Here is a 22,172-nt window from a genome sequence, read left to right as displayed (position 1 = left end):
TGCTCCACTAGGCTTCTGCGCTGAAACTCAGCTGCTCCATGGTGTACCTGCGTTGCAAAGCAAGTGGAACAAAGGCCACCTGCGCTGAGCGAGATGGGACAAGTGGCACAATGAGTCATTGCTCTGGAATCTTCCAAAAATGACACTTGGATCAGGGATTTCGCCTTGTGATGAGTCAGAGGCTCTGTTTCTCCAAGTGGAAGCAAGGTTCTCCAAGTGGACTCAAGAACTGAAGATCAACTGAAGAGAGAGAGGACACAAGGCAGCTACACATCAGTTGCAAGCTAACTCATCCTTTCTCAATTCATCTATATATTGAGCTCTCTCCTATGAGCTCAGGAGGCTGGAATTTTGTGCAAAGTAATGATATGTTGTTGGTTTCACTATAGAGCTATTGGGTGATTGCTTGAAGGAGGTGAAGAGGAGAAATTCTTTCTGCTGGGAGGTGTTGCTGGATTGGGGCCTTCAATGGTTGTAACACTCTCAGAACTTTACTTCTTCCATTAATAAAAGCTATTGAGGTTCTTCTATATGCACTTGTTTCAATGATGTATTGTGATAATTGTATATTTGATTTATGCTAATCCTTGAATCAGTTATGATTGCATGCTTCTTGTAGTTTCCTTCTTTGTTATTTTGCAGGATCTCATTGTAGCTGGGCCAACAAAAGAGCAAGGAGCTGGAAGCAAGCAGCAAAGAGAAGAGTTTGGATTCGACATTAAGCGCAAGGCAACGGTTAGTGCATTTCTTCATTCTCTCTTGCTTTCATAAAGAAGTAAACCTTAAGTAGTTTTCTTTACAGTTGTTGCTGAGGTACTATCACCCTTAGAGTGGGATAGGGTCATCCGAGTCGGATACTTTTCCCTACAACAAACTGGTGACTCCACTGGGGAGCGTATCTGTTTGATTGTTTGTAGTATTTTGCTATTCATTTCCTGAACAAAAGAGTACCAAATCGAAAAGCTTTTGACTATATCAAAAGCGAAGTAGAGGGCAGCTACTCTAGCTCATTTCTGAGCATGTTCATGATTTGAAGAGCTGATCTACAAGGATCCTTGTAAGCTCTTAGTGATAGCTTTTCACCTTCTTTGTCATCGCTTAGTGTGTGCTTGACTGATAGCTTCTGATTTTACCAAAAACTGTGAATTTTTGAGAAAATTGTGACCCGGAAACTGTGAAAACAAAACTTTCATTTTCCAAAGCAGGTAGTACACAGGCTACCTGCTTTGCAACGCAGGTCTCGAAGGGGCTACCTGCGCTGAGAGCCAGATTGGCTGTGCAGCACCTGCGTTGGCCCAATTTTGCCTTGTGCAGTTGGGGTTTCCTCCCTTTTTCCTGCCTGTTTTCACTATAGTTTTGCAGCCAGTTGCCAGTCTTGCACCTATTCTGAAACCAACCTTACTTGCCATCATTCCGCCTCTGTTATATAACGAAATTATACTTGTTCTTTTGTATTTCTTACATCATTTACAATTTCCCATAACGAAAGTGAACTAGTCTTGCTTTTGGCCTCTTAGATCTGAACCTGTGTTAGGCATTTTGCTGGTCTAAAGAGTTAGCTTGTTTGTTGTCCATAGCTGATTAGTCTTTTCACTTTTGTCATTATGGTTTGATTTCATGTATTTCCAGTGATTAAACAAGTAAATCTTAAGGTGTCTTTTGATTTTGGACTAGCTTGTTTACTTTCGCTTTAAATCGAAATCAAAAAGTTATATAACAACTTTCTTTTTGTAATACATCAACATTAAGAAAGGGAAAAGAAAATACATGCATTGTGCATTTTTCATTTGACTGCTTGCATGGCGATTTAGGAAATTTTGCATTAGTGTGTGCTCTATGATCTGTGTGAAAAGATTTTCCTTTCTTCTCCCTCAGTAGTTAAGATTTTCAAAGTTGAAAGATTGAAAAGTTTGCTTCTCATCTTAGACTGCATTCAGGAATTTGTTACACACATCTCGTGGTGATCCTTAAAGGCAAACTGCTAAGCAAGATCAACATTAAAATAAATTCAATTTACATAACAACGCTTTGTAACATAACGCAAACACATAGAGGTCTAGGTAGAGACGTGTTCTGGCGTCGTTAAACTTAGTGACTGTCAATCTCTACGAAGGTGGGTGATTCCTCCTGAGAGTCGGTGGCACTAATACGGACTTGTGCTCCCACGTACCGTCGCGTATATATTGGGAGACCCCTATAGGAACAAAGCCTTTATCCATAGGAAGCCGTGTCGGCCGCCCTACTGATCGCAATGCAGTGAACACAGCATTCACGAAGATTGACCACACGTACCGTAAAACGTATTCCGTGGTTTTGCGAAAGGTTTGGCACACCCTCTGCCTAGAACTCCAGAGCAGTTTCTTTTGGCCTTTTTCAAACTCTATAACTGAAAAAGTCCAACCGAGCATTTGTCACTTCGGGCTCGTTAAAACATCGAAGGAGACTAGAGTCATCTTTAGCTTTTTCTCGACTCTTAAAACATGAAAAAGCGAAGTTTTGTCTAAAACGTCGTTAATAAAATTTATTTTAATCGGAACATAATCACCTGTTATTCCCACGTTGATCTTTCAGTTGAAAAGTATGGAGCCCACCAACCAAGGAAGTCACCTTGGTGGAAGTCCCAATCCCTTCTCCTCTTGGGGAGATGTTGGTGCGCCTCATATGGCCACATTGTCACTTCCAAGATTGACAATTGGCCTACCTGTATGGCTCTTTTCAACTAATGTAGTTCAAATCACCACTAATCCTGAGCAGTCGAATCAACAGTCAGACCAGTCTAGAGCTACCCACCAACCTTCCACTTCTTACAATTCTTCCTCTGATCCTTCATCTTCGCAAGGTAGAGCCGGCAAAAGTCAGCCTCCCAAGGAGAAGAAGGAAAAGAAGAAGAAAGAAAAGAAGCAGAAGGGGCCTATGGCGAAGGCGACTAGGGGCAAGCAAAAGACATCTGACAAAAATCCACACACTGCACCGACCGGGCCTAAATCGCCATGTGTCATTTGCAAAGGGACCCACTTCCATCGTGATTGTCCTTGTATTCCCCGGATACTAAGGGACTGGTCCCCCAGGTTGCACAATCCGGTAGCATCAACCTCTGGTAGTCATGTTGATTGCAGTCCATCAACTAGCGAGAGTGAAGGACGAAAAGGGAGACCAAGATCACCCTGTATGTTGTGTGAAGGCGATCACGCCATCCACCGATGTCCATTCTTAGATGAGGCGAAGAGAGTTTTGGAAGATCGTCCGGTATCACCGTTACAACTTCCTCCTGGATACCAAAAACTCGTGCCTAATCCCTCGATAGTTGAAAATCCAGCTGGCCCGCTCAAGTGGTCAGCTGAAGTGTCCGTCATTGAGAATGAACCAACTGAATCCAGACCAGACGAAAATCTAAAGGTCGAAACGGCAGTTGACCCGGTTCTTCCTTCAGAGGTTTCATCCTCGAATGACACCGTCATTAAAGATCCATCTTCAAATGACACCCTCACTGAAGAGGATAAGGATGACACCGTCCATATTCTTTTCATCAACACAGACTCTGATGAGCATCAGGGCAATGCGCCCATTCCTTTATCGCAGGAAGGAACATTGTCAGGGTCGTATCCGGCCGTGTATTCGGTCCCACTGCCAAGCAACCTAGTTGTATCCTTTGATTGGAATCAACTAGGCAGACCCCAGTTACCGGCCAGTATCCCATTCAGAATCATTTTCCAGATCTATAGAATGGTAATGGCTGGAACTATCATTGATGAAGGGGCATCTGTGAGTATCCTTTCCTCTATTGCTTGGAAAGCATTGGGTTCCCCGGCGCTTTTACCTGAGATGAGAAATCTATCAGGTTTTGATAAAGGAACCAGTCACCCGTTAGGGATTCTCCCCAATTTTCCCATTACATTGAAGGGGAAGACAGTTCATATGAACGTCATGGTCGTCCAGGGACCCTTGGTTTATAACTTACTCCTTGGACGAGACTATATATATTGCATGGAGGCAATAGTGTCCTCACTCTTCAGAGTTATGTGTTTTCCGCACGAAGGAAGAATGGTCAAGCTCGTAGACCAACTTTCATTTCCAGGATCACGCATCGCAAATAGTCAAATACCATCCCTTAACAGTTTATTCACTCAAGGAATGCCTCCACCTCCGGTTCTACTTCCCGATGAATGCGAGTGATTCGGAAGAAAGAACTGAGACCCAGGGGGCATGCACCCTGGCCTACCTTGGGCAGAGGAAACCTTGGGTATAAAGTTGATTTCCGCAGAAGAATATGACTAGTTCGTACCCCGCCCGAAAGAAGGAAGAGAGGGTTGTTCTAGAACAAGATTCTTTTGTCAAAGTTATGTGAGTGAGATAATCAGCTTCTCACTCCCCTTGTCTAGGTAAGTAGGCTCTCCTGAGGGAGGAGATCCATTTGTGGCGGCAAGTAGCCACCATCTTTGAAGGCAAGCCTCACCCATTAAAACATATGTTTTGAAGGATAAGTAGGGGCAGCCTCCAAAGAAAGAGATGAAATTGCTGCAACGAGTAGTCACCATCCTTAGTAACCTAATGATAGACATCGCCGGGAAAAAGAGTTTAGTTTGCGGCAGCAAATAAAACCATTTTTCGGATAATAAGTAAGAGTCAAACCTCCCTCCGTAACGCCAATGTTTTATCTGTTGCGATCTTGCAAAAATCAAAAGGTGAACTAATGGGAAGACAAGTACTGTCGGCACCGAAAAATAGCAAGATGACAAGTAGAAAAACAAAGGTGGGACAAAGGAGGGGTAGCCTTGAAATTATACTTTATACCTGGGGGCATGCGAACCTTTTGGAATGCAAGCACGGGATGACTATTTATTTTTTAAATTTTTAGGTCCTCCCTTTAAACCTGTAGGTCTAACCCGTTAAACTCGTAGGATTAGCCATTTCCAGCTTGCATAAAGAAAGGATGTGGGGCAAAAGTTAAAACTTGCCAAATAGGAGCATAGCTTCGTGAGATAAAGCTCCTTAAAAAATAGCTATCTCACCTGAGGCGTTTCTTATATTATGACTGGTATAATCGAGCAGTTTTAGCAATGTTCATGCTCGTTAAAAAATAAACGCAAGTCCGAGCAGTTTTAGCGCATAGTTCACGCTCGTTAAAAAATAAACATAAGTTGTGAGCAATCTTCCCCTAGAGTTCAAGCTCACCCAGAAAAATGAACCGGTAAATAACCTTGGTAAATGTAACCTTTGACTGCCATATTAAAAAGCCCTTGGTCGTGTTTATATGCCATCACCTCCATCCGTTCATTTGGCCAATCGTTCATCTCCATATGATTGTTTACCTTCTTTTGAGGAACAGTTGCGAAGAGTGATTTCACTAAGCCATCCTTGTGACACTGCCATGATTGGAATATTCCAACATGTACCTGGAATCTGCTGCTGCCCTGTTCATCACTCGTTCCTCGAAAGACGAGTCGTCTTTAAGCTCTTTTCACTGACTCGTAAAATATGAAAAGATTGCCGAGTTTTGGCCTTCCAGCTCGTTAAAGCGACCGGAAAGCTATCCCTCCTCTAGATTTTAATCTTTTTGGACCTGAAGGATTATTGCACAAAAAGATCGAGCGCTTGTTTTGTTCGGCTCATTAAAGCAATCGAAAATTCATCCCTTCTGTATTGTTTTATACTTTTTCGGACTTAAGGGATTAGATGATGAAAAAGGAATTTTGGAGTTGACTTTACGTACCTTTTCAGACTCTCTAAAAATGAAAAGGACCGAGTTATCCTTGTCGTTAGACTCGTTAAATTCATTAAATAGCGACAAACTTGTCTTTAGACGAGAACGAGTTTCCCTATCGCTAGGCTCGTTAAAACATAGCGATGGGCTTGCCCGAAGGGCAGGTTATAGAACAAGCATATGTTATCCTCCTCAAGCTTGACAAAAATAAAGAGGTACTGGTCAGCAATGACTGGGGAAAAATTGGGAGAACCTCACAGCTTTAATGGTAGCAAGTCGCTCTTGAACATGACACTTTGTCCTCCGTATCACATCGGGTTGGGTTGTTTCATTCACCGGTCTCATCACCATGGTCCTCACCACGCCATCCATAGTTGGGGTAATGCTACCGATCGATCACATCAGTGTCGTTATATGTTCAAGAGATGTTGTTCTGCAAAGAGTCAACCGTGTCCCATCCACTGCCATACATTATCCTTCATCCATTTCATGACCGCCACCCTGAATCATACATCACAGTTTGTTTTCACCTCATCACAATCACTAGCTCCGTTCCGTGTCAATGATGTGGGATTCATTAAGGCCCTCCTTTGACGGATCACTCCTTGTCGACATCAGCTCATTATCCAAGGAGTTGATCTAGGAACAACCCCTTCAGTACTTTGAAGCTTGCATGCCTCAATGGCAAGTTTCTCACTTCCGGCGACAGGTATACATCAATGACCTTCGACCAGAAGATTTTGCATGGTGGTCGACGCCAAGTCCTTTATTCCCACCATGTGAATTGTACTGCTGTACCTTGAGGGTCATCATCCTTATCGGTGATTCCTCTCGCGCTTGTTAACAGTTTACATCATTGGCCGGTAATCAAGCGATGTCTTTCCATGTTCGACTTCAAGAAATTCTCACATGGATCGACTTGTACATCGAGTGAAGATCGGAAGAGATTGAAGACCCCGGATCTAGTTTCATCCATCCGGGCTGCGATATATATTCAGGATATAAAGACATTTGATATGTACATCATTGCAGCAGATGATCATCCTTCTCAAAGGATGATAATTTCAGCAGAGAATTATCAGTCTACCATCAGACGATCGTCTGTTCTATGTACCAAAATGAATTTATAAAGCTGAGCATGGGAATGCCCGCCTCAGCTAGATCATGAAAAAGTATGAAAAATAATGTATTGTATTGTATCTTATTACAGAACACTTCTCAGCAGATTGAATGAACTTCGGATCCTCCTAATAAAGCATTTCACCCGATAAACGACCTCATACTTTAGGGGGCATCTGTTATAGACAATTTTGTGCCTTGCAGCATCAGGCATGAATTGTCAATAATCCAAGGGATCCAAAGTCCCTAAACATGATGTTCCTACCCCTAGAGGAACAAGGTCAGCAAGCCAACAGCTCTCAGATCAGTTCTCCACCTGAAAACACTCAAAAACAAGCAATCCTGAAATCAAAGCAGGTGCTCCACTAGGCTTCTGCGCTGAAACTCAGCTGCTCCATGGTGTACCTACGTTGCAAAGCAAGTGGAACAAAGGCCACCTGTGCTAAGCGAGATGGGACAAGTGGCACAATGAGTCATTGCTCTGGAATCTTCCAAAAATGACACTTGGATCAGGGATTTCGCCTTGTGATGAGTCAGAGGCTCTGTTTCTCCAAGTGGAAGCAAGGTTCTCCAAGTGGACTCAAGAACTGAAGATCAACTGAAGAGAGAGAGGACACAAGGCAGCTACACATCAGTTGCAAGCTGACTCATCCTTTCTCAATTCATCTATATATTGAGCTCTCTCCTATGAGCTCAGGAGGCTGGAATTTTGTGCAAAGTAATGATATGCTGTTGGTTTCACTATAGAGTTATTGGGTGATTGCTTGAAGGAGGTGAAGAGGAGAAATTCTTTCTGCTGGGAGGTGTTGCTGGATTGGGGCCTTCAATGGTTGTAACACTCTCAGAACTTTACTTCTTCCATTAATAAAAGCTATTGAGGTTCTTCTATATGCACTTGTTTCAATGATGTATTGTGATAATTGTATATTTGATTTATGCTAATCCTTGAATCAGTTATGATTGCATGCTTCTTGTAGTTTCCTTCTTTGTTATTTTGCAGGATCTCATTATAGCTGGGCCAGCAAAAGAGCAAGGAGCTGGAAGCAAGCAGCAAAGAGAAGAGTTTGGATTCGACATTAAGCGCAAGGCAACGGTTAGTGCATTTCTTCATTCTCTCTTGCTTTCATAAAGAAGTAAACCTTAAGTAGTTTTCTTTACAGTTGTTGCTGAGGTACTATCACCCTTAGAGTGGGATAGGGTCATCCGAGTCGGATACTTTTCCCTACAACAGTGTTCCGGCGTCGTTAAACGTGATATCTTAGCGTTGAGTGGTTGGGTGATTCCTCCACGGTGAAGCGATAAGTATCAATACGGATTTGTGCTCCCACGTACCATCGCGTATATATTGGGAGACCCCTATAGGAACAAAGCCTTTATCCATAGGAAACCGTGTCGGCCGCCCTACTGATCGCAATGCAGTGAACACAGCATTCACGAAGATCGACCACTCGTACCGTAAAACGTATTCTGTGGTTTTGCGAAAGGTTTGGCACACCCTCTGCCTAGAACTCCAGAGCAGTTTCTTTTGGCCTTTTTCAAACTCTATAACTGAAAAAGTCCATCCGAGCATTTGTCACTTCGGACTCGTTAAAACATCGAAGGAGACTAGAGTCATCTTTAGCTTTTTCTCGACTCTTAAAAAGTGAAAAAGCAAGTTGTGTCTAAAGCGTCGTTATAAAATTCATTTTAAATGGAACATAATCACCTCCTATTCCTACGTTGATCTTTAGGTTGAGAACATGGAGCGCCCCAACCAAGGAACTCCACATGATGGAAATCCTAGTCCTTTCTCCTCTTGGGGAGAAGTTGGTGCGCCCCACATGGCCACATTGTCGCTTCCAGGACTAACAATTGTCCTGCCTATTTGGCTATTCTCAACCAATGTAGTTCAGAACACCACGGTTCCTGAACAGTCGAGTCAACAGTTAGATCAGTCTAGAGCTACCCACCAGCCTTCAACTTCCTATAACTCTTCCTCCAATCCTTCATCTTCGCAAGGTAGAGCCGGCAAAAGCCAAGCTCCCATGGAGAAGAAGGAGAAGAAGAAGAGAGAGAAGAAGAAGAAGGAGCCCAAGGCGACTGGGGGCAAGCAAAAGACATCTGACAAAAATCCACACACAACACAGACCGGGCCTAAATCGCCATGTGTCATATGTAAAGGAGACCACTTCCATAGAGATTGTCCCTGTATTCCCCGGATACTAAGGGACTGGTCCCCTCGGTTGCACAATTCGGGAGCATCAACCTCTGATAGCCATGTTGATTGCTTACCATCAACCAGCGAAAGTGAAGGTTCAAGACAAAGAGGGGGAGCAAGATTCCCCTGCAGACTGTGTGAAGGCAATCACGCCATCCACCGTTGTCCCTTCTTAGACGAGGCGAAGAGAGTTTTGGAAGATCGCCCGGTTTCACCATTGAGACTTCCTCCTGGATACAAAAAACTCGTGCCAAGTCCTTCGTTGGTTGAAAATACAGCTGGCCCGCTCAAGTGGTCAGCTGAGTCGTCAGTCATTGAAAATGAACCTACTGAATCCAGACTAGACGAAAGTCTAAAGGTCGATACGGTAGTTGACCTGGTTCCGCCTTCAGAGGTTTCATCTTCAAATGACACCGTTACTGAAGATTCATCTTCAAATGACACCCTCACTGAAGAGAGTAAGGATGACACCATCCAGATTCTTTTCATCAACACCGACTCTGATGAGCATCAGGGCAATGCGCCCATTCCTTTATCGCAGGAAGCAACATCATCAGGGTCATATCCGGCCGTGCATTCGGTCCCACCGCCAAGCAACCTGGTTGTGTCCTTTGATTGGAACCAACTAGGCAGACCCCGGTTACCAGCCAGTGTACCATTCAGAATCATAGTCCAAATTTACAGAATGGTAATGGCTGGAACTATCATTGATGAAGGGGCATCTGTGAGTATCCTTTCCTCTATTGCTTGGAAAGCACTGGGTTCCCCGGAGCTTTTACCTGAGATAAGAAGTCTCTCGGGTTTTGATAAAGGAACCGGTCGACCATTAGGGATCCTCCCCAATGTACCTGTTACATTGAAAGGGAAGACCATTCAAATGAACGTGATGGTCGTTCAAGGACCCTTGGATTATAACCTACTCCTTGGACGAGACTATATATATTGCATGGGAGCTATAGTCTCCTCACTCTTTAGAGTAATGTGTTTTCCACACGAAGGAAGAATGGTCAAGCTCGTAGACCAACTTTCATTTCCGGGATCACGCATCGCAAATAGTCAAATACCAACCCTCAATGGTCTGTTCACCCAAGAAATGTCTCCACCCCCAGTCCTCCTTCCCGATGAATGCGAGTGATTCGGAAAGATGGGACTGGAACCCAGGGAGCATGCATCCTGGTCTGCTTCGAGCAGAGGAAACCTTGGGTATAGGGTAGAATTTCCGCGAAAGAATATGACTAGTCCATACCCCGTCCGTGGATGGAAGAGGGGTTGTTCTGGAACAGGATTCTTTTGTCAAGGTTACTTGTTTGAAAAAGGTTATTCACCATTGTCTACTTCGGTAGACAGTGCCGAGGAAATGTTTTCGTTTGATGGTGTTAACAAAACAATCTTTGGGTAACCAGAAAGAGGCAAGCCTCCCTCAATAACATTAATGTTTTATCTTTGAGTAGTGTTCTTCTCTTGTCGCAAGTAGCTGTTTCTCTTGCGATCTTGCAAAAGAGCTGTCAAAAGTTAGGCTGACGGGAAGACAAGTACCGCATAAGACCTGTTAAAAATAACGAGAAGACAAGTATCGTTAACATTAGACTAGCAAGACGACAAGTAGCTGTGAACACCCAAAGAAAAACAGAGGTGGGGGAGAGGAGGGGCAGCCTTGAAATTGTATTTTATACCTGGGGGCATGCAAACCTTTTGGAGTGCAAGCCAAGAGCGGTTATTTATCTGTTTTTTGGATTAGTCGTTTCCTAACTTGCATAAAGAAAGGATGTGGGGAAAAGGTCAAAATTTTCCAAATTAGGAGCATAGCTTCGTGAGATAAAGCTCCATAAAAAATAGCTATCTCACAGGAGACATTTCTTATCTTATGACTGGTATCATCGAGCAGTTTTACCGCGGAATTTATGCTCGTTAAAAAATAGAAAAGCAAGATCCGAGCAGTTTTAGCACATAGTTCATGCTCGTTAAAAAATAAACATAAGATTGAGCAGTGTTTTGGCGCATTCAAGCTCTTAAAAAAATGAACCCAGTATCGGTAAATGACCATTGTGATCGTAAACTTATTAGCCATAAAATCCTTGGTTGTGTTTGCACCCGCCACCTCCATTCCATTTGGCCAATCGTTCACCTCCATATGATTGTTTACCTATTTTGAGGAATAGCTGTGAAGAGTGATTTCACCTAGCCATCCTTGTGACACTGCCGTGATTGGAAAATTCCAACCTGTACCTGGAATCTGCTGCTATCCCTGTTTATCACTCGTTCCTCAAAATATGAGTCTTCTTTGAGCTCTTTTCATCTGACTCATAAAATATGAAAAGTTTGCCGAGTTTTGGCCTTCCAGATCGTTAAAAGGACCGGAAGAGCTATCCCTCCCGTAGATTTTAATCTTTTTGGACCTGAGGGATTATTGCACAAAAAGGTCGAGCGCTTGTTTTATTCGGCTCGTTAAAGTTATCGAAAATTCATCCCTTCTGTAGTGTTTTATACTTTTTCGGACTTAAGGGATTAGATGACGAAAAAGGAATTTTGGAGTTAACTTTCTGTACCTTTTCAGACTCTCTAAAAATGAAAAGGACCGAGTTTTCCTTGTCGTTAGACTCGTTAAAATGATTAAATAGCGACAAACTTGTCTTTAGACGAGAACGAGTTTCCCTATCGCTAAGCTCGTTAAAAAATAGCGATGGGCTTGCCCGAAGGGCAGGTTATAGAACAAGCATATGTTATCCTCCTCAAGCTTGACAAAAATAAAGAGGTACTGGTCAGAAATGACTGGGGAAAAATTGGGAGAACCTCAAAGCTTTAATGGTAGCAAGTCGCTCTTGAACATGACACTTTGTCCTCCGTATCACATCAGGTTGGGTTATTTCATTCACCGGTCTCATCACCATGGTCCTCGCCAAACCATCCACATTTGGGGTAATGCTACCGATCCATCACATCAGTGTCATTATATGTTCAAGAGATGTTGTTCAGAAAGAGTCAACCGTGTCCCATCCACTGCCATACATTATCCTTCATCCACCCATGATCGCCACCCTGAATCATATTTCACAGATTGTTTTCACCTCCACTAAAATCATTAGCTCCGTTCTGTGTCACTGATGTGGGATTCATTAAGGCCCTCCTTTGACGGATCGCTTCCTATCGACTTCAACTCATTATCCAAGAAGTTGATCTAGGAACAACCCCCTCAGTACTTTGAAGCTTGCATGCCTCAATGGCAAGTTTCTCACTTCCGGCGACAGGTATACATCAATGACCTTCGACCAGAAGATTTTGCGTGGTGTTCGACGCCAAGTCCTTTATTCACACCACGTGAATTGTACTGCAGTACCTTGAGGGTCATTGTCATTATTGGTGATTCCTCTCGCGCTTGTTAATGGTTTACATTATTGGCCGGTAATCAAGCGATGTCTTTCCATGTTCGACTTCAGCGCAATTCTCACATGGATCGACTTGTACTTAGAGTGAAGATCGAACGAGTATTGAAGACCCCGGATCTAGTTTCATCCATCCGGGCTGCGATATATATTCAGGAAATATAAAGACATTTGATATGTACATCATTACAGCAGATGATCATCCTACTCAAAGGATGATAATTTCAGCAGAGAATTATCAGTCTACCATCAGACGATCGTCTGTTATATGTACCAAAATGAATTTATAAAGTTGAGCATGGGAATGCCCGCCTTAGCTAGATCATGAAAGAAGAATGAAAAATAATGTATTGTATTGTATTTTATTACAGGGCACCTCTCAGCGATTGAATGAACTTCGGATCCTCCTGATAAAGCATTTCACCCGATAAACGACCTCATACTTTAGGGGGCAACTGTTATAGACATTTTTGTGCCTTACAGCATGAAGCATGAAATTTCAATAATCTAAGGGATCCAAAATCCCTAAACATATTGTTCCTACCCCTAGAGGGACAAGGTCAGCAAACCACAGCACTGAAAATCAGTTCTCCACCTGAAAACACTCAAAAACAAGCTAATTCTGGATCATGTCAACTGCTCCACTGAGCATCTGCGCTGAATGTCAACTGCTCCACTCTGTACCTGTGCTGAATGTCAAAGGCAATGAAGGCTACCTGCGCTGGGCGAGATTGGCCAAGTGGCACAGTCATTCTGCAAGGTGTCAAATGCCCAGGAAGCTTCCAAAATGACACTTGGATCAGGGAATTCGCCTTGTGATGAGTAAGAGGATCTACATCTCCAAGTGGAAGCAAGAAACTCCAAGTGGACTCAAGAACTGAAGAATAACTGAAGTGGGAGAGGACACTAGTCAGCTCCATGCCAAGCTCAAGCTGACTCATCCTTTCTCCAAATCTCCTATATATAGAGCTCTCTCATGAGGTCTAGGGAGGCTGGAATCTTGTGAATGTAAGGAAGTGTTGTTGGTTTGTGTATAGAACTATTGGGTGATTGGTTTGAAGGAGGTGAAGAGGAGATTTCTTTCTGCTGGGAGGTGTTGCTGGATTGGGCCTCTATGGTTGTAACACTCTCAGAACTTTACTTCTTCCATTAATAAAGCATTTGAGGTTCTTCTATATGCATGTGTCTTTGTGGCGTATTGATACTTGTATGTTTGATTTATTCTAATCCTTAAATCAGTTATGGATGTATGCTTCTTGTAGTTTCCTTTTCTTGTGCTTTTGCAGGATCTCTGTGTAGCTGGGCCAGTGAAAGAGCAAGGAGCTGGGAGCAAGCAGCAAAGAGGGAAGATTGGATCAACCATTAGCGGAAGATAACGGTTAGTGGATCTCTTTCTCCTCTCTCTTACATCTCATAAAGAAGTAATCTTGAATAGCTTTGCATTCGGTTGTTGCTGAGGTACTATCACCCTTAGAGTGGGATAGGGTCATTCCGTATTGGATACTTTTCCCAACAACAAGAAGACAACCATCAGTGGATCAGTTTGACATGAACTAATGAAATGATGTAAAAATTTCAGTATGGGACCCCTAAAATGAAAATGAAAAGAGAAAATTTTGATCCCTGATGGAAGTATGCAGATACTGACACTAACAGGATTGATGTGTTCATAGGGACTTTAGAGGACAACATTCAACGTGAGGTTCACCTTTGGGAACCTGATTCATTGGAGAAGGCATTCAGGTTGGCAAGAAAAATATAAAGAAAAATTATGGCAACAAGGAAGCCTACCACTCACAATTATAAAGATGGAATTGTTGTCGCCCCTAGCCTTCCACAACCTAGAAGATTGACACCACAAAAATTGGAAGAAAAAAGAGCAAAAGGGCTTTGTTACAGTTGTGATAGAAAATACACTAAAGGTCACAAGTGTGCCGAGAAGAAATTATTTTACATAGATTGTGAACTAGAGGAGGAAGAAAAGGAAGAAGAATCGTCAAAAGAAGAGGATATACACCAGGAACAAACCCTAGAGAAATAATAAATGAATCCGACCATATCTTCTAATGCATTGGCTAGAATTACCACTCCTAAAAATATCAAGATAGAAGGGCGAACCAAGAAGAAAAAGGTAATAGCGTTGATTGATTCGGGAAGTACCCATAATTTGGTTCATTGTAAGATAGCCAAGGAATTGAATTGCTTCCTATATCCAGCACTAGAATTTGAAGTGATGGTTGCAAGTGGAGGAACCATAAATTTATCTAGAAAATGCCATAATATCAAGCTATCCATGGGAGGATATGTATTGAATAGCCCAATGATTTCCATTCCAATGGGTAGTGCTGATGTTGTACTAGGAGTCCAATGGCTACAATCCTTGTGTACAATAGCTTTTAATTTTCCAGAACTTTTCATGAAATTTTCCTCAAAAGGAAAGGAAGTTGAATTAAGGGGTATCATAGGGAACAGGGAAAGATAATTAGCTCTAACGGAATGACAAAGCTCCTAAAGAAAGAGCAACAAGGCATAATTTTGCAATTATGTTCACTAGAGGTTCCCACATCGAAATCATCTATTTCCCCAGATCTCCAAAACGCCTTGGACAATCTTTCCAAGGTATTTGAGACTCCCAAAGGCCTCCCACCTATTCATGATCATGCTCATTCTATTCCTTTGATTCTAGGAAGTTTTCCTTCAAACATCAAGCCTTACATATATCCCTATGCCCAAAAGAGTGATATTGAACGTATGGTTGCAGAAATGTTAGAGGCTGGTATAATTCAACCTAGTCAAAGTTCTTTCTCTACTCCAATAGTATTATTTCACAAGAAGGATGGATCATGGTGCATGTGTCAATATTATAGGGAGCTCAACAAGCTCACTATTAAAGATAAATTTCCCATTCCTCTCATTGATGAATTATTGGATGAATTGCATGGATCAATTTGCTTCACCAATTGGATCTTCGTTCAGGATATCATCAAAATAGAATGATGACTGAAGGCATTCCGAAAACAACATTTATAACTCATGAGGGTCATTATGAATTTTTGGTCATTCCTTTTGGCCTTACCAATGCACCTTCTACATTTCAAGTTCTGATGAATTCCATTTTCAAACCCTTCCTTAGAAAATTTTTGTTAGTATTTTTTGATGATATACTAATCTACAACAAGTCTTGGAGGGACCATGTTCAACATGCTGATAGGGTGCTCAAACTATTGAAGGAGGAACAATTATATGAAAAAATCTCCAATTGTTTCTTTGGAGTACAAGAGGTGGAATATCTGGGTCAAATTGTATCTCATGAAGGTGTTAAGGTAGACCCTAGCAAAATTAAAACCATTAAGGAATGGGAAATCCCCACATCCATAAAGCATTTGTGAGGATTTCTCATTTTGAATGGGTATTATAGCAAGTTTGTTAAGAATTATAGGATAATAGTAGCACCTATAACAAAATTATTGAAGAAAGATGAATTTTCATGGATACCAGAAGCAACGAAGGTCTTTGAACATCTTAAAGAGGTAATCTGCCAAGCACCGATCTTAGCTACTCTGGACTTCACATAAACCTTTATTGTGGAATGTGATGCCTCAAGAAATGGAATTGGTGTTGTTTTAATGCAAGAAGAAAGACCCATTTCTTTCGAAAGTCGTCCAATCAAAGGAAAGTATTTAAACAAAGCTATTTATGAGAAGGAAATGGTGGCAATACTACATGCACTTAAGAAATGGCGACCCTACCTGATGGGAAGACACTTCAAGGTAGAAATAGATCATGATAGTCTTAAATACTTTTTAGAACAAAGATTACCTTCAGAAGATTAGCAAAAATGAGTCACAAAGATGTTGGGTTATGACTTTGAAATCATCTACAAAAAAGGGAAGAAAAATGTTATGGCAGATGCACTCTCAAGAAAGGATGAGGATGTGGAATCATTTCTTTGCACCATTTCTATTATCCAACTAGATTGGATAAACAAAGAAAGGGATGAATGGAAGAATGACGAAGAAGTGTGGGCGGTCCTTCAAAAGTTGCAACAAGATCCCAGTACATCTGATACATTTAGTTGGAAAAATGATTTGTTATGGTACAGAGATCGGTTATACCTATGTAAGAATTCCCAACTCAAAAAAAAGATTCTTATGGAATTGCACACCTCTCCCTTAGGAGTGTGGGCACTCAGGATTTCTAAAAACTTACCACAGGGTTAAGAAGGAATTTTTTAGGGATGGCCTTAAATTAGATATTCAAAATTTTGTGGCATAATTTTTCGTTTTCCAACAAAATAAAGTTGAAACAATTAAGACCCGAGGTCTGTTAGAACATTTATCCATTCTAAGCCAACATTGTGAGGAGGTTTTAATGGATTTTATCACAGGTTTACCCAAGTTCGAAGGAAAGAGTGTTATCATGGTGGTAATTAATGAACTTACCATGTATGACCACTTTTGTGCATTCTCTCATCCATTTAAAGTGAGTACAGTTTCTATTGCATTTATGGAAACAATCCAAAAGCTATAAGGAAACCCAAAGATTATTGTAAGTGACAGAGATCCCATTTTCACTGGAAATTTTTGGACATAATTATTTTCTTGTCTTGGTACTCAGTTAGCTCATAGCTCATCTTATCATCCACAATCTAATGGGCAAACTAAGATAGTAAACAAATGTTTGGAAGGATATCTTCGTTTCTTTTTATATTATAAATAGACACAATAAGTCAAATGGTTGCCTCTAGTTGAATGGTGGTATAACACTTCCTTCCATACTGCAACAAAAATGACCCCATTTATAGAACTTTATGGATATAATCCACCATCCACCACATCATATTTAAGAGAAATTTCTAAGTTTCAAGCGGTGGAAGATCACATCGAGCATCAACAACAATTTCTCCAACTCTTATAGGACAACCTCACTTTGGCATAAAATAGAATGAAACAACAGGAAGATCAACATCGCAGCGAAAGAAGTTTTGACGTAGGTGATTGGGTATTCCTACGACTACAACCATATAAATAAATGTCCCTAAAGCAAGCTAGGAAGGATAATAAATTATCACCAAAGTATTATGGTTCGTACAAGGTGTTGCTAAAGATAAGTACTATGGCATACAAATTGGAGCTTCCTGCAGCTTCCCGAGTGCACCCAGTTTTCCATGTATCATGCTTAAAGAAAGTTATAGGTGACAAGATCACAGTTCAAACAATATTGCTAGAACTTGATGAGGAAGGAAACATCATATTGGAACCTGAAGCAGTCACAGAAAGAAGAACTCGATAGTTATGAAACCGTTCAATTTCATAGTATCTCATCATGTGGAAGAACTTACCTGCTGAAGATTCCACATGGGATGATGACAACTTTATACAAAAACATCCAAAACTACTCAAGAATTGAGGAAAACACTTTTTTGAAGGAGAGGGGCATGATAGGTCCCTATAATACTAGTGATTCCCCCATTACTATTGTCATTGTAGCCCTTATTGTTATTTTTGTGCCCTTATATTATTATTTTTAGGTCGTCTTTGGTCATATTGAGACCCCTTAAACTCCTATATATAAAAAGGAGGTCTTGTCATTTGTATCATCCAATAATTGTTCATTTGTGTAATGTAAAGGAGGTTTCCCCCTCGAAGAGGCTGATTTCTAAGGTGTTGATCTTTCTTTTCTATATTTTTGTGAGTTGGTTCATAACAAGAAACCACTTTGGTGTTTGTTTACTACTACCTGTAGATACCTATAAACACATATGTAAATATACCAAGAAAAAACACCAAGTTACTCTTCCCCTTTGACATCAAGGGAAAAGGGCTAACCAATGTTGAATGAAGGAGTCTCTCCCATTGTGTAGATAGAATCATTGTAGTGTTGATCTATTGAATACGAACACTGACCATGCTCCCCTTGAGCATATGATAAATATTTTGGAAGATATTAAATGAAGTACATGACTCTTTGACTCAACCAAATATGAAATTTCCTATCACCAAGGACTCAATCTTACATCAGTCACCCAACACATTGGGGTTACATATATGATGCAACATTACATAAAATGCTCAAAATAATGGGATTACATACATAGATGACATGGCCCCAATATTCCATACATGAATGAAATTTACAAGATATACAACATGGGGTTTTTCATGACCTTTACATCAATGTTGGAGGGAAAAGCTCCCTAAGGTAAGGGTTGACAACCTCAACAGAGAAGAACAAGAAAATCAACAAGAGGTGGTCAAGGAAACATGCCAAACATGTGAATTATTAAAATTTGGACATGGAAACTTATGCAGAGATCATACGTTTGATGGTGTTCCCGTAGGGTCCAAACCCCCTACTTCCTCTAGAATCGAGGAGGCTTGCAAATCAATTCAGAGAAGCATATACATGATATATAATTCAATGTTCATGCATAAAAGATATGTTAGATCATCATATATAAACATGGAAATTCATATTCATGAGACAATAACATATCAAGAGCAATGCATGATCTTCTTTATTGATAATTAGTAATAGGTACAGGAAAGTACAACCTGATCCAAGCCAAAGCACCAACAAAGCCTTCCTATGGATCCGTCCAACCCAAGCCACAAATAAAACCTCTCTAACAAATGTAAGGAGATGTTATAAATATGATGAACATGTCTGCAAAGGAAACAAGGGTTTCCATATAGACTGGGAGTGTAGGAGGCACGGGAAGACTATCCTTGATCTGGGAGAAAAATGGGTATAATGTCGATATCCCTTCTCTTATGTATTTTAGGCCTACCCAAGGTGTGTATATATACCACCTCAAATTAGTTAATTCAATTGTGCTACGATCTCCTCTAGGTGGGTTCTCAGTAAAACCCATGAACCCTGCCGGAAAAATAACATATTTTTTTAATTTTTCATATATAAAAAGGTATACACGGGTATGCAGTTATATAACCCACATATGTACGTGCTTTTAAATGGGCACAGTCACGTATGGAATTTAAAATATTATTTTTTAGTAAATGATTACTCGTAGAAATACTTGAACTATAAGGAAAACCTTGTAATCCAAGGGTATATGGAGGGTAGCCACCCCCTACTACAGGGTTACTATTCATAGGAAGACTTCCTCCTAATGAAACATTATATGAAGGGGAAAGCCCCTGATAAGGATTACATGCACAAGCTAAATGAGGAAATACTTGAGAAGTACCAGCAGTAGGGAAGGGAATACTCCCATGTCGACCAAATAAATGGGAAAATTTCCTTGTCCCAAAACCACTCACAAAAGGATTTACCAAGCTCTGGTTCCCTTGAAAAGAATTATTGTTTTGAGCATGACCAGGGAAAGGCATTGATCCTAAGTTCAATGATGGATTGGAAGGAGGAACATGTCCACTTCCAAATTGAAAAGGCATTGAACTAGTATTTATCGATGTCATAGACGTAGAAGAAGCAAAGGGTAAAGTAGAAGATACAGAGGGAATCCAACTAGATGGCATCCCGAAAGGATAAGCTTCCATGAAAGGAGATGAAGGTTGGGTGCCCCCACTTAGAATCGAGATGGAGGTAGAGCCAAAAACTACCATAACAGGTGCAATAGTAGATATAGGAATATATCCTCCCCCTACAACTAAGGGAGGAGTATGTACACCAGTGGTATCAACAAATCCACTAAGATTGGCCATTAAGAAGAAAGAAGGAGAGTGAATAGGGCTAGCTGGCCTATGACTCATTGTACCCGTGTATGAAACAACTTAACGAAGATGAGGAGGAAATGGTTCCATGGGAGTCACTAGAGGCTCTAAAACGTCCTTGATTTCTACTTCATCCTCTAACTGGAAAACTACTCTATCAAGCACCAAAGCGTTACCTTCCGGATTATGGACTAGACTAGGTTCACCCTATGAAATGAGATCCCTTGGAGAAGGATCTGTCTCCGTTGTGTTCACTACCACTAGTTCAAAAGCACCGGTAGAATTACTCCTACATCTTCTAAGTGAAGGCTCAACACTCGCATGTGAAAGCCCACGAAGCCTTCTAGATCGAAAAATTGATCAGTCAGCCACTTTTATATATTAAAAAAAAATTAAAGAATCAAAACACCTATGGCAAGCTAGAAGCACAAAGCACTCACTAAAAATATCCTAAAGATACAACCAAGAAAACAACTTTCAAGTATTTCTACTCAAGTTGATTAGGACTGCACACCAAAATACAAGAAAGTGAATATAAGGATCTCCTGAAGGTAGTTTGAGATGATGAGGGCCCAAGCCTGCTAGTGAACATATCATAAATAGTTATGCTAACCTTCAGACAATAGCCTTTTTTGGTGCAAGTACCCAAGCTTTGAAAGGGAACCCTCCAGGAGTACTATGAAAGTGATGCAATGTTTACCTCAGGTACTGTGAGAATCCCGCCTCACAGTCACTTGTGTGGTCCCTATGAAAGGAAACTAAGGTCACCAATTCATAATTAGACATCGGGCAGAATTTTCATTGGTGCGTGATCCAACAAGTAGGAGAGGGGGTATCTCTCTTTCCTTGTCTTCACACGTCCTCATGCTTAACTCATGTGTTAGAAGAGATTTCATATACAGCTTAACAAGACTAGATTTCCACTCTTTAGTAAAGTTCTATACTTTCAATTCAAGTGGCCTTCGAGATTTACTCTCCACACACCTATTCCAAGGCCATAATATCCTAGACTAGTTGATGTTTCTATGACAAAAATAAAAGTCTAGTTCATTTTAATTAAGCACTTATTTTAAGTAGTTTTTATTTAGGAAAAAAGGTAGTGGAAGTGCAACTGGTGATTTTATGATTTAAAAGAAATCAATAGAAAACCTAGGCTACATTGAAATGCAACACTTCTTTTCTTCAATGAAAGCGATTTCTACATGGGTCCTTTGAGAAAAATAAGAAATCGAAACTCCTTTTATTTTATTTTTAGGCACTCACACATTCAACACATATCGAAAAACTAAATGATGTTTATAATGCAACTTACCCTAACACACACTAAATGTAAATGCAAGATTCAAGTAAATCTCACAAACAACCAAAGGTGAATTCCAAAGTAAAAGTCCGTTAATAAATCAATAAGAAGTAAATCCCAAGAAAGAAACGCTTGTAATGAAAGAATACTTTTATCCGTAAAGCAAGAATTCACACCTTTGTAAAAGATTCAAAAGTAAAAAAATCAAAGAAAAGAAACTCAAAACAAATTATTTTCTTTTCTTCAAAGGATTTAAAGACTACAAGTTTCAGAAAGAGAAATCAAGTATCATCTTCAAGACCAACAAAAAGAAAGAGACTCAAATCTCACTAGCCATTAGTAATCCCAAAAATTAAAATACTAATGTGAATAAGAGACAAAAAGAACTCAAGTGATTTGGTCAAGAAGATACAAGAAATTCTGGAAATAAGAAAGATTTCATAGAATTGAAACCTCTAATTTACCAAAGAATTGCAAACACTTTTCTCAAAAAACTAATGAAAAGAAAAAAAAAACCCAACTTCAATAATGTAAAAGAAGTAATCAATAAAACCGGGTTATAAGTGAGTTGCAAGAGCAACCACCTATCCTAACAACACAGAACAATCAGACACTTCCCAAAGAAAGTTTGAAACGATATTTTAATTATAAAAAGCTTCAAAAATCACAAACCATAGGTTGACATAATATTTTCACCAAAGAGATGGAAAGAATCGACAACAGTTGCTAAAAATATGATTTCAAGCCTCATTCAAATAAGAAAGACACAAGCAAACATGGC

This window comes from Pinus tabuliformis, chromosome 3_2, assembly GCF_031772625.1.
Source record: "Pinus tabuliformis cultivar Carrire ecotype Pingquan chromosome 3_2, CPIR1, whole genome shotgun sequence".
NCBI lineage: Eukaryota > Viridiplantae > Streptophyta > Pinopsida > Pinales > Pinaceae > Pinus > Pinus tabuliformis.
This window is presented reverse-complemented; position numbering follows the sequence as displayed.